Source organism: Mobula birostris, chromosome 15, assembly GCF_030028105.1.
Source record: "Mobula birostris isolate sMobBir1 chromosome 15, sMobBir1.hap1, whole genome shotgun sequence".
NCBI lineage: Eukaryota > Metazoa > Chordata > Chondrichthyes > Myliobatiformes > Myliobatidae > Mobula > Mobula birostris.
In genome coordinates, this window is record NC_092384.1 from 20,374,507 (window position 1) to 20,389,183 (window position 14,677).

The window sequence follows — 14,677 nt, forward strand, 5'->3', positions numbered from 1 at the left end:
CATCACAGATCAACTGGGCCCTGAAAACTCACACATGTTCCTCAATCATACTTCATTTTACTTGTGCACAGGGAGAACAGCATGGCAACCATACTGTTGTGAAGTATCAACAGAGGAATGCCATTTTTATACAGAATTGACCAGCAGTGACAGATATTGATCACTTGGTAAACTATACATGTTTGAATTCCTTACTTGCAAAATCAATCACCATTCACAGTACAGGTGTTAAAAGTCTATAGAAACTGCAAACTAATGACTTGGAAATTAGAAAAGTTATCGTCCCTTAGTTGGTGTACGTGCCCCTTGCATCCTTCTGTTTTATTCTTATCTGATCGCAGTTAGCTAAAATGGCTCCAGTTACCTGCTGTGAAAAGGGAAGCTAGGTTCTTCAAAGATCTTTCTTGCCTGAGCTGTCTGCAATCTATTTGCAATCTATTCTTGCCTGGACTTTGCTAACCCTTGCCTTGCCTTGTAAATACATGCTGGTATTTATGTATTAAAACACATTTTACTTTGTATCTGTACTTTAACCTCTAACCTTATTTTTTATATGATTCTTTATAATTGTCGAATGTTGTATTCTGTTGCATGTCCCACCAACACACCACAGCAAGTTCCTAATACACATAAACGCATACGGTGAATAAAGTTGATCCTTGATCCTTGTTCAGCAGGTCAGCTGTACTGTGGCTATTGCTTGTGTGATGCAGTGACCAATCTTAATGGGAGAGCACTGGAATATTCTCAATGCAACTGTATCTTATGGAACAATAGAGTTTCGTACAATACTACGGCAACAAATACAGGAGGAACTGGAGTAAAATGGTGATATTGTGCCCAAGCTGCAACAAGACTGCAGCATCAATCATAAAGGAGCCCCACCACCCAGAGCATGGACTGGTCGTGTTGCTGATATTGGGAAGGAGGGTGAGGAACATTAGGCCCTACACCACCAGGTTCAGGAACAGTCGTTACCCGTCAACAATCAGATTCCTGAACCAGCGTGGATACCTTCACTCACCTCAACACCAAAATGATTCCACAGTCTACAGACTTACTTTCAATGACTCTATAAATTTATACTTATGACTGTGAGTCTAAGCACAGTTCCAATGCCATATTTAAGTCTGCTGACATTTATGTTAATGAACCAGCATATAGGAGGGATATTGAGAATCTGGCTGAGTCGTGCCACAGCAACAACCTCTTGTTTAATGTTAGGAAGAACAAGGAACTGATTATTGACTTCAGTGGGGGGAAACCAGAGGTCCATGAGCCAGTCCTCATTGGGAAGTCAGAGATGGAGAGGATCAGAAACTTCACATTTCTCAATGTTCTCATTTCAGAGCATCTGTCCTATGCCCAGCACGCAAGTACAATTATGAAGAAAGCAGGTAGCATCTCTACTTCCTTAGAAGTTTGTGAAGGTTTGGCATGACATCTAAAACTTTGACAAACTTCGACTGGCTGCATCATAGCCTGGTATGGAAACACTAAAGCCCTTGAATGAAAAATCTTCCAAAAAGTAGTGGATACAGCCCAGTCCACCATGGGTAAAACTCTCCCCACCATTCAGCACGTCTACACGGAACACTGTTGCAGAAAGGTAGTATACACCAGCAAGTACTCCCACTATCCAGGCCATGCTCTCTTCTCACTACTACAATCAGGAAGAATGTACAGGAGACTCAGGATCAATACCACCATGTTCAGGAGCAGTTATTATCCTTCAACCAGCAAACTCTTGAGTCAGAGTGGATAACTTCACTCAGCTTCATGAGAGGGCGTAGTTTTAAGCTGCTTGGAAGTAGGTACAGAGGAGATGTCAGGGTAAGTTTTTTTTATGCAGAGAGTGCTGAGTGAATGGAATAGGCTGGCAGTGACGGTGGTGGAGGCAGATACAATAGGGTCTTTTAATAGACTCCTTGATAGGCACATGGAGCTTAGAAAAATAGAGGGCTATGTGTAACCTTAGGTAATTTCTAAAGTAAGTACATGTTCAGCACAGCATTATGGGCCGAAGGGCCTGAATTGTGCTGTAGGTTTTCTATGTTTCACTTGCCCCATCACTGAACCGTTCCCACAACTTATGGGCTCACTTTCAAGGGTTCCTCATCTCACGTTCACAATATTTATTGTTATTTTTTTCTTTTGTATTTGCGGTTTGTTGTCTTTTGCACATGCTGTTTGTCCATCCTGTCAGGTGCAGTCTTTTATTGACTCCTGGATTCAATTGACATTGCTTCTTGCATTTACTTAGTAGGCCTGCAAGAAAATTAACTCAGGGAAGTACATGGTGACATTTCTGTACCTTAATAATAGATTTATTTTGAGCTTCTTGAGCAGCGGCACAGCACGGAGGAGAAAATGACAGCTGCGGAGAGGCAGGAAAGGAGGAAGCGTTGAATCTGGTTTCGATCAACATAGGTAGTACAATTGCTCTTGGAAAAGATGAAAAGAAAGATATTAAAATATAAAGCCTGACTCATCATGGAATATAGGGCTGGAGCAGAACAGAAAAGTTATTGTCATTGAGGTTTCAATAACATGAGTCACGTTTATTACCATGTGCACATGTATGGTGAGATACAGGGTACAAGGAAAAACTTGCTTGTAGCAGCATCTCAGTCATGTCGATTCAAACAATACACAGAACATGCTCACAGTGGCCACTTTATTAGGTATACCTGTACAGCTGTTCGTTAATGCAAATTCAGCCATTCATTTGGCAGCAACTCAATGCATAAGAGCACACAGACATGGTTGAGAGGTTTACTTGTTGTTCATACCTAATATCAGATTGGAGAAGAAATGTGATGCAAGTCACTTTGAGCATGGAATTATTGTTGGTGCTAGATGTGGTGATGATAGTATCTCAGAAACTGCTGTTCTCCTGGGATTTTCACACACAATAATCTCTAGAGTTCACAGAGGGTGCAAGGAACAAAAAAATCTTCCACTGAGTGGAGTGGCAGTCCTGTGGGTAAAAAATGCCTTGTTAAAAAGAGTGGCCGGAGGAGAATTGCCAGACTGGTTCAAGCTGACAGGAAGGCAGCAGAAGCTCAAATAACCAGATGTTAAAACAGTGGTGTACAGGAGAGCATAACACACAACACGGCAAACCTTGAAGTGGACGGGCTACAGCAGCAAAAGACCATCAACATACCGTCAGTGGCCACTTTACCAGGTACAGCAGGTACCTTATAAAGTGGCCATTGGGCATAAATTATACAAGACATGGAAGAAAAAGCCTGTGCAAAACCAGACATTTGTGCAAATATCACAGTCAGAAACAAGACACAGGTAGTCCATAGCTGAGATAGGATTCGAGCTGTCCAACAACCTGATGGTTGTTGGAAACTATTTGTTGCTGAACTTGGAGGTGTGGAGCTTTAGGATTCTGTGCCTGATGCTTGCAATAGGAACGAGCATGAGCCAGATGGTGCCTCCAGTAGATGTTGTCAAAGGTGGAGAGGACCGTGCTTGGGATGTACCGGACTGTGTCCATTGCTCTCCACACCCTCCTGTGAGCGTACGCATTTGAACTGCTGCACCAGACCATGCTAAAATCAATCCGGATACTTTCAGTGGTGGTATAGAAAATGTACAGCACAATACAGGCCTTTTGGCCCACAAAGCTGTGCTGAACATGTCCTTACCTTAGAAATTACCTTAGGCTTACCCATAACCCTTTATTTTTCTAAGATCTATGTACCTGTCTAGGAGTCTCTTAAAAGACCCTATCTTATCTGACTCCACCACTGTTGCCAGCAGCCCATTCCATGCACTCACCACTCTCTGCATTAAAAACTTACCCCTGACATCTCCTCTGTACCTACTTCCAAGCACCTTAAGATTGTGCCCTATCATGCTAGCCATTTCAGCCCTGGGAAAAAGACTCTGACTATCCACACAATCAATGACTCTCATCATCCTATACACCTCCATCAGGTCACCTCTCATCCTCCATCTTTCCAAGGAGAAACAGCTGAGTTCACTCAACCTATTTTCATAAGGCATGCTCCACAATCCAGGCAACATCCTTGTTACTGAGTTATTTTTCTTTTTATGTTGGAGTCTTGGTGGAGACATAATGACCTTGTAGGACCGGAGTTTTGTCAACAGGATTCTTTGGGGAGGGAACTAAGTTCTTAGCTCGCGGACTGCTTATTGATCAGCTTTCTTGCTTTGGGTAGGGGAGGGGGTAGGACCTATTTCTCTCTGGGAGCTGTGTTGGGTTGATTATATGATTGCTTGTTTGATGACCTTACCTTATGGTTTGCTTTCTAGTTTTATTAACTTATGGCCAGATCTTTTAATTACATGTTGATTGGTATTTAAAATGGTTCGAAATATTAAATTACTTAGTCTGAATGTGAAAGGGCTGAATCACCCAATTAAACAGAACAAAGCATTTGCTTATATTAAAAAATTAAAAGCACCCATTATTTTCTTACAAGAAACGCAGATACGCAGCCGCGATAGCTTACGTTTTTTTACTCAGTGGAAGGGTAATGCAATTCATTCAATGCAAAATCATGTGGAGTTTCGATTTTTGTAGATAATACAGTTTCCTTTGTTCAGCATAAGGTTGTTTTGGACCTTAAATGTCGATTTGTTATTGTATCAGGGAGTTTAGACTGCAAATTGATTGTTTTTGCTAATGTATATGCCACCAACGTAGACGATCCAGGATTTTTTGAACGTCTATTTTCATTTTTGCCAGATTTGTGTACTTACTTTCTTGTGATGGGAGGAGATTTTAACTGCTGGTTAAATCCAGTATTAGATCGCTCATCTATCAAACCAGCCATACTTAATAAATCAGCTTTGTTTATCCAATCCTTTCTAACTAAATGTGGTATAGTTGATGCTTGCCATTTTCTTCATCCAACGGGCAGGGAGTATTCTTTTTTCTCTCATGTTCATCATTCTTATACCAGGATTGATTCTTTTTTTAACTGACAGTCAAATGATTCCGTTGGTTCAATCAATCGAGTATAAAGAGATTGCTATTTCTGACCACTCTCCTGTACTTCTATCTTTAAATCTTCCTGGTCTTATCCCTATGAGTAGATTTTGGCAATTTAATTTAACTCTGTTATCCGATGAGGACCATTTAAAATTTACGGAGAATCAAATTACTCTTTTTTTTTGAAGAAAATATGTTGGAAGAGACATCTAGTCTTATTATATGGGATACTTTTAAAGCATACATCCGGGGTCAAATTATTTCTTATACGGCAAACATCATTAAAACAGTTAACAAAGAGAGAAATGAACTAACTAATCAGTTAAAACAACTGGACCATAAATATGCTTCGGTACCCGATCCTGAAACATATAAGAAATGTATTGAAACTAAAACTAAATATGATCTTCTTTTAACATATCCAATTGAAAGACAACTTTTAAAAGACAGAAGTCAATTTTATATTCATGTAGATAAAGCTGGTAAGCTACTGGCTAATCAATTGAAGCCATTTATAGCCGAGTGGCAATTTAAAGAACTATGTAAACTTAATGGGGATTTGACAACTGACCACCGTGAAATTAATGACACTTTTAGGGATTTTATTCTAAATTGTATAGTTCTGACTCTGTTAATGATAATATTGCAATGAATAATTATAGTTCAATTAAATATTCCTAATCTTTCGATAGATGCTCATAGGCAATTGGATCAACCCATTTCCCAGGAGGAAATTGCTCAGGCTATTGGAGAATTGCATTCTGGGAAATCCCCAGGACCCGATGGATTCTCTGGAGAATTTTATAAGGCATTTTCCTCCTTGCTTATACCACACTTATGTTCTACCCTTACAGATTCCTTTAAGGTAGGAAGATTACCACAGTCTCTTTACGAAGCTTCCACTTCGCTCATTCTCAAAAAGAATAAGAATCCGACTGAATGTTCTTCCTATAGACCTATCTCTTTACTCAACTTTGATACTAAAATTTTATCTAAAGTGTTGGTTCACAGACTTGAAAATATTATATCTTCTAGAGTTTCGGATGATCAGACAGGATTTAATAAAAAAAGATATTCCCATTTTAATATATGGAGTTTGTTAACTGTTATGCATTCTCCATCTAAGGAAATATCGGAATGTGTGATATCTTTGGTTGCGGAGACGGATTTTGACAGAGTTGAGTGGAACTTTCTACTTACACCCTTAGAAAAATTTAATTTTGGAACTAATTTTATTCATTGAATTAAATTACTTTATCTATCTCCCTCTGCTTGGGTTCTTACTAAATTTTCAGAATTCTAAACCCTTTAAGCTCCAACGTGGAACTAGACAAGGTTGCCCTTTGAGCCCTCTGCTTTTTGATTTGGTATTAGAACTCTTAGCATTTGCTTTTCGAGCGTCTAAAGAGATTATTGGTATTTTAAGGAGAGGTTCTATTCATAAAGTGTCGCTCTATGCTGATGACTTATTGCTTTTTATATCTAATGTTACAACCTCCTTACCATTTGTGTTCTGTTTACTGACTAATTTTAGTCAGTTCTCAGGATATAAATTAAATTTACATAAGAGTGAACTGTTTCCTTTAAACAATTTAATACCAACTGATATTAACTTTCCTTTTAAAATTTTAAGAAAACAATTTATGTATTTAGGAGTAATAATTACTAAGAATTATAAAGATTTATTTAAGAAAATTTTTTAAGTTTAATGAATTATGTTAAAAAACACTTCTGAATTGGTCACCTCTCTCTTTATCACTGATTGGCTGATCTAATTCTATTAAAATAAGTATCTTACCTAAATTTATAAACCTTTTTCAAGCTGTGCCTGTTTTTATTCCTAAATCTTTTTTTGACTCTTTGGATTCAATTCTTTCTTCCTATATATGTAAGAATAAAAAGAACATAGAACATAGAACATAGAATAGTACAGCACAGTACAGGCCCTGCGGCCCACAATGTTGTGCCGACCCTCAAACCCTGCCTCCCATATAAGCCCCCACCTTAGATTCCTCCATATACCTGTCTAGTAGTCTCTTAAACTTCACTAGTGTATCTGCCTCCACCACTGACTCAGGCAGTGCATTCCACGCACCAACCACTCTCTGAGTAAAACACCTTCCTCTAATATCCCCCTTGAACTTCCCACCCCTTACCTTAAAGCCATGTCCTCTTGTATTGAGCAGTGGTGCCCTGGGGAAGAGGCGCTGGCTATCCACTCTATCTATTCCTCTTATTATCTTGTACACCTCTATCATGTCTCTCCTCATCCTCCTTCTCTCCAAAGAGTAAAGTCCTAGTTCCCTTAATCTCTGATCATAATGCATACTTCCTAAACCAGGCAGCATCCTGGTAAATCTCCTCTGTACCCTTTCCAATGCTTCCACATCCTTCCTATAGTGAGGTGACCAGAACTGGACACAGTACTCCAAGTGTGGCCTAACCAGAGTTTTATAGAGCTGCATCATTACATCGCGACTCTTAAACTCTATCCCTCGACTTATGAAAGCTAACACCCCATAAGCTTTCTTAACTACTCTATCCACCTGTGAGGCAACTTTCAGGGATCTGTGGACATGTACCCCGAGATCCCTCTGCTCCTCCACACTACCAAGTATCCTGCCATTTACTTTGTACTCTGCCTTAGAGTTTGTCCTTCCAAAGTGTACCACCTCACACTTCTCTGGGTTGAACTCCATCTGCCACTTCTCAGCCCACTTCTGCATCCTATCAATGTTTCTCTGCAATCTTTGACAATCCTCTACACTATCTACAACACCACCAACCTTTGTGTCGTCGGCAAACTTGCCAACCCACCCTTCTACCCCCACATCCAGGTCGTTAATAAAAATCACGAAAAGTAGGGGTCCCAGAACAGATCCTTGTGGGACACCACTAGTCACAATCCTCCAATCTGAATGTACTCCCTCCACCCCACCCTCTGCCTTCTGCAGGCAAGCCAATTCTGAATCCACTTGGCCAAACTTCCCTGGATCCCATGCCTTCTAACTTTCTGAATAAGCCTACTGTGTGGAACCTTGTCAAATGCCTTACTAAAATCCATATAGATCACATCCACTGCACTACCCTCATCTATATGCCTGGTCACCTCCTCAAAGAACTCTATCAGGCTCCTTAAAAGACTCGTATAAGTAAAGCTCACAGTCAGAAAACAAAACAGAACGGAGGCTTTGCCTTACCCAATTTTAGGTTATATTATTGGGCAGTTAATATACAAAATATTATTTTCTGGATATATTACATTAACCATGAGAATTGCCCTTTATGGGTTTCTTTGGAAGTCAACTCTGTTATGAAATTTCCCATTATTTCTTTAGTTGGATCCTCGCTTCCTTTATCCTTAAATAAACTAACAGACAATGTGTTGGTCAAACATACGTCGAGGATTTGGTTACAGTTTAGAAAACATTTTGGTTTATTGAGATCCTCCCTCTCAAGTCCCATCTTTTCTAATTGTTTTTTTAAACCATCTTTAATTGACTTTTCTTTTAAAGAATGGGATAGATTGGGTATCAAACAATTTCAGGATTTGTTTGATGGAAGGTATCTCTTTTCTTTTGTGCAACTTTCAATGAAATTTAACCTTTCCAATACTCACTTTTTTCGATACTTACAGATCAGAGATTTTTTAAGGTCTCAATTACATACATTTCCTACAAGTCCAGATAAGAATATAATAGATACAATTTTTAATCTGAAACCCTTTGATAATGGTTCAATATCTTACATTTATGGTCTACTGTTGGGACTGAAAAAAGCTTCTTTAGATAAAATTAAAGGAGATTGGGAAAAGGATTTACAGATTTTCATATCTGAAGAGAGGTGGACGATTATTTTAAAATTGATTAATTCTTTATCATTATGTGCTCGTCATTCTTTATTACAATTCAAAGTGGTACATAGAGTTCATATGTCTAAAGACAAGCTCTCTCGTTACTATGCAGATATTTCCCCTTACTGTGATAGATGTACTAATGGAGTGGCCACACTAATTCATATGTTTTGGACATGTCCGAACCTTGAAAAACTTTGGGAAGATCTATTTCAAACTTTTTCTGTGCTTTTCAATGTGAGTTTTAGGCCCAATCCTTTGACTGCCATGTTTGGTATTGTTGAGGATAGTGCTACAAAATTGAAGCCATCTAATTTGCGGGAATTGGCCTTTATGTCTCTTATGGCCAGGAGGGTGATCTTGCTCAAGTGGAAGGAGGCCGCCCCACCCACTCATGTTCAACGGCTATCTGATGTTATGTTATTCCTTGATCTAGAGAAGATTCGCTGTTCGATCTCTGATTCTAAACATGATTTTTTAATGTTATGGGGACCCTTTCTGAATTATTTTCATTATCTTTGAACTGTTATAAAAGTACCGATCTGAGCCATTATTATTATAATATCATCTGGTAAGGTATTTTTCTTTTTTCCTTTTTTTTACCAAGCAGCTCATTTTGGTAGTGGGGGGTGGGTAGAATTTTTTTACTAAAATAGTTATTTGATTTTATTTCATTTCTTAACTCAATCTTTTTTTCTGCATGATTGATTTGGAATATGGGATCCTGTGATCATATTATTGTGATTAAAATGTAATGTAATTGGTATTATTTACTTGTATGCTTATGAATTTTGTATTTGTATTCATGCAATTTATATAATATCAATAAAAATATTGAAAGAGAACATCCTTGTAAACCTCCTCTGCACCCTTCCTATGGTTTCCACATCCTTCCTGTAGTGAAATGACCAGAACTGAGCACAGTACTCCAAGTGGGGTCTGACCAGGGTCCTATATAGTTGTAACATTACCTCTCAGCTCCTAAACTCAATCCCACGATTGGCCAATGTACTGTATGCCTTCATAACCACAGAGTCAACCTGAGCAGCAGCTTTGAGTGTCCTATGGACTCGGATCCCAAGATCCCTCTGATCCTCCACACTGCCAAGAATCTTACCATTAATATTATATTCTGCCATCATATTTGGCCTACCAAAATGAACCACCACACACTTATCTGCCACTTCTCAGCCCAGTTTTGCATCCTATCAATGCCCGCTGTAAACTCTGACAACCCTCCATACTATCCACAACACACCCAACCTTTGTGTCGTCAGCAAATTTACTAACCCATCCCTTCATTTCCTCATGCAGGTCATTTATAAAAATTATGAAGAGAAGGGGTCCCAGAACAGATCCCTGAAACACATCACTTGTCACCGACATCCATGCAGAATATGACCCATCTACAACCACTCTTTGCCTTCGGTGGGCAAGCCAGTTCTGGACTCACAAAGCAATGACCCCATGGATCCCATGCCTCCTTACTTTCTCAATAAGCCTTGCATGGGGTACCTTATCAAATGCCTTGCTGAAATCCATATACACTATATCTACTGCTCTACCTTCATCAATATGTTTAGTCACATCCTTAAAGATTCAGTTAGGCTCGTAAGGCACAATCTGGCTTTCACAAAGCCATGCTGACTATTCCTAATCATATTATGCCTCTCCAAGTGTTCATAAATCCTGCCTCTCAGGATCTTCAACAACTTACTAAGCACTGAAGTAAGCCTCACTGGTCTATAATTTCCTGGGCTATTTCTACTCCCTTTCTTGAATAAGGGAACAACATCCGCAACACTTCAATCCTCCAGAACCTCTCCCATCCCCATTGATGGTGCAAAGATCATCGCCAGAGGCTCAGCAATCTCCTCCCTCACCTCCCACAGTAGCCTGGGGTACACCTCATCCGGTCCTGGTGACTTATCCAACTTGATACTTTCCAGAACCTCCAGCACATCCTCTTTCTTAATATCTACATGCTCAAGCTTTTCAGTCCACTGTAAGTCATCCCTACATTTGCCAAAATCCTTTTCCGTAGTGAATACTGAAGCAAAGTATTCATTAAGTACCCCCGCTATCTCCTTCAGTTCCATACACGCTTTTCCACTGTCATATTTGATTGGCCCTATTCTCTCATGACTTATCCTTTTGCTCTTCACATACTTGTAGAATGCATTGGGGTTTACTTAATCCTGCTCACCAAGGCTTTCTCATGGCCCCTTCTTGCTCTCCTAATTTTATTCTAAAGCTCCTTCCTGCTGACCTTATTATGTTCCAGGTCTCTATCATTACCTATTTTTTTACACCTTTCGTAAGCTTTTATTTTCTTCTTGACTAGGTTTACAACAGCTTTTGTACACCACAGTTCCTGTACTCTACCATCCTTTCCCTGTCTCATTGGAATGTACTTATGCAGAACTCCAACAAATATCTCCTGAACATTTGCCACATTTCTTCCATACATTTCCCTGACAGCATCTGTTCCCAATTTATGCTTCCAAGTTCCTGCCTGATAGCCTTATATTTCCCATTACTCCAATTAAACGCTTTCCTAACTTGTCTGCTCCCATCCCTCTCCAATTGTATAGTGAAGGTGATAGAATTGTGATCACTATCTCCAAAATGGAGGAGGAGAAGATGGCGGCACGACGCAGCACGCAGCGGCCACTTCGGTGGTGATGTCTGTTATCTGTCAAGTAGGGGCCGTGCACAATCCTGATTTGATGGAGGCAGACGTGAGAGCACGGAGGAACATCTGGTGAAACTTCTGAAATGCCTACTTTGCTGCTGCTGCTACTGTGTGATCCAGAATCTCTGGAGGGATAGGCCTCGAATCCTCGGCTTTGCTTGTTGCTCGGCGGCCAGGGCAGGGTTGAAGTGCTCAGCAGAGGATGGTGCTCGGTGTCGGAGGCTCAAAATTTTTGGAAGAATTCAGAGTCGGCTGCGGTCAGGTGCTTCCAATGGTGCGGCATCGGCAAGTTTGCGGCGCTTTGAAGTTCATGGCAGGAAGAGTTTCTTCCTTCTACCGTCTGCGTGAGATGATGAGGCTATTGGAACTTTGAGACTGTTTTTTTACTGTACTCATGGTCTGCTCTTTATCAAATTACAGTATTGCTTTGCACTGTTGTAACTATATATTATAATTATGTGGTTTTGTCAGTTTTAATCTTGGTTTGTCTTGTGTTTCTTGTGATATCATTCTGGAGGAACATTGTATCATTTTTTAATGCATACATTTCTAAATAACAATAAATGAGGACTGAGTGTCCTCATAATCTAATCTAAAAAAAATGCTCTCCCATTGAGATCTGACACCTGATCAGGTTCATTTCCCAACACCAGATCAGGTACAGCCTCTCCTCTTGTACGCTTATCTAGATATTGTGTCAAGAAATCTTCCTGAACACACCTAACAAACTCCACCCCACCTAAACCCCTTGCTCGAGGGAGATGCCAATTGATATTTGGGAAATTAAAAACTCAAACCATGACAACCCTGTTATTATTACACCACTCCAGAATCTGCTCCTTGATGTCCCTGTTACTACTGGATGGTCTATAAAAAACACCCAGTAGAGTTATTGACCCCTTCCTGTTCCTAACTTCCACCCACAGAGACTCCGTAGACAATCCCTCCATGACTTCCTCCTTTTCTCCAGCCGTGATACTATCTCTGATCAGAAGTGCCACGCTTTCACCTCTCTTGCCTCCCTCATTGTCCTTTCTGAAACATCTAAAGCCTGTCACTTGAAGTAACCATTCCTGCCCCTGAGCCATCCAAGTCTCTGTAATGGCCACAATTTCATAGCTCTAAGTACTGATCCACACTCTAAGTTCATGTGCTTTGTTCATAATACTCCTTGCATTAAAATAGAAACATCTCAAACCATCGGTCTGAGCGCGTCCCTTGTCTATCACCTGCCTATCCTCCCTCTCGCACTGTCTCCAGCCTTTCTCTATTTGTGAGCCAACTGCCTCTTCCCCCGTCTCTTCAGTTCAGTTCCCACCCCCCAGCAATTCTAGTTTAAACTCTCCCCAATAACCTTAGCAAACCTCCCCACCGGGATATTGGTCCCCCGGGATTCAAGTGCAACCCATCCTTTTTGTACAGGTCACACCTGCCCCAAAAGAGGTCCCAGTGATCCAGAAATCTGAATCCCTGCCCCCTGCTCCAATCCCTCAGCCACGCATTTATCCTCCACCTCACTCTATTCCTATACTCACTGTCACGTGGCACAGGCAGTAATCCCGAGATTACTACCTTTGAGGTCCTGCTTCTCAACTTCCTTCCCAGCTCCATGTAGTCTGTTTTCAGGACTTCCTCCCTTTTCCTGCCGATGTTGTTGGTACCAATATGTACCACGACCTCTGGCTGTTCTCCTTCCCACTTCAGGATTTCATGGACGTAATCAGAAACATCCCAGACCCTGGCACCTGGGAGGCAAACTACCATTTGTATTTCTTTCCTGCATCCACAGAATCACCTGTCTGACCCCCTAACTATAGAGTCCCCTATCACTGCTGCCATCCTCTTCCTTTCCCTACCCTTCTGAGCCACAGGGCCAGACTCTGTGCCAGAGGCACAGCCACTGTTGCTTCCCCCAGGTCCCCCCCCCCCCACCAACGGTACTCAAACAGGAGTATTTATTGTTAAGGGGGACAACCACAGGGGTACTCAAGCTTCTGACTCCTGCCCTTCCCTCCCCTGACTGTTACCACTTATCTGTCTCCCGAGGCCCCGGTGTGACTACCTGCCTATAGCTCTTCTCTATCACCTCCTCACTCTCCCTGACCAGACGAAGGTCATCGAGCTGCATTTCCAGTTCCCTAAGGAGCTGCAGCTCGACACACCTGGAGCAGATGTGGCTGTCCGGGAGGCTGGGAGTCTCCAGGACTTCCCACATCTGACATTTGTTAGAGTATTTGATGCCAAGCTAAATCTCCTCAAGCTTGTAAGAAATATGGGACTTGAATAGAACCTCTCCAGCCCTTTGTGAAGAGTCCTGCAGTGTGTATTGCCTTCTTGGTCTTGGATTGAGTGGTGCCCTGTGGTAGGTAACTGAGGGTGAAGGTGTTTTGCTATTGTTTTGTCACTTGTTGTCTTCTGTGTTGTTCTGCTGAGTATGGTGATCATGTTATGTGGGCGCCGAAATGTGTGACGACTCTTGCGGGCCGGCCCCAACTCATCCTTAGGTTGTGTTCGTTGTTAATACAAGCAACACATTTCACTGTAAGTTTTGAAGTACATGTGTTCAAAAGATATGACCCTGAACCAGTTAGCAGGATTGAGGTTAGGACTCATGATGGACATCTGGTTAAAAGGGAATCTGGTGCTCACAGCTAAATTGAAAATGTTCTTGAGCAGGATAAAGTAGCGATTTGAATGTCTTCTGTTCCCTTCTCTAATTGAATCCCAGTCAGCTGCCCTCCATCACGGCCCTCATTCCCCTGGCTCCCCACGTTCTCACATTGAAGACCACAAGACCATAGGACGCAGGAACAGAATTTGGTCATTTGGCGAATCGAGTCCGCTCTGCCATTCAATCATGGCTGATCCTTTTTAACCCTCCGCAGCCCCACTCCCTGGCCTTCTTCTCGTAACCTTTGATGCCATGTCCAATCAAGAATTATCAAACTCTGCCTTAAATACACACAATGACCTGGCCTCTGCAGCTGCTTGTGGTAATAAATTCCACAAATTCACCACCCTCTGGCTAAAGAAATTTCTCTGCCACAGTTTTAAATGGACGCCCCTCTATCCTGAGGCTGTACCCTTTTGTCCTCGACTCTCCCACCATAGAAAACAGCCTTTCCATATCGACTCTGTCTAGGCTTTTCAACAT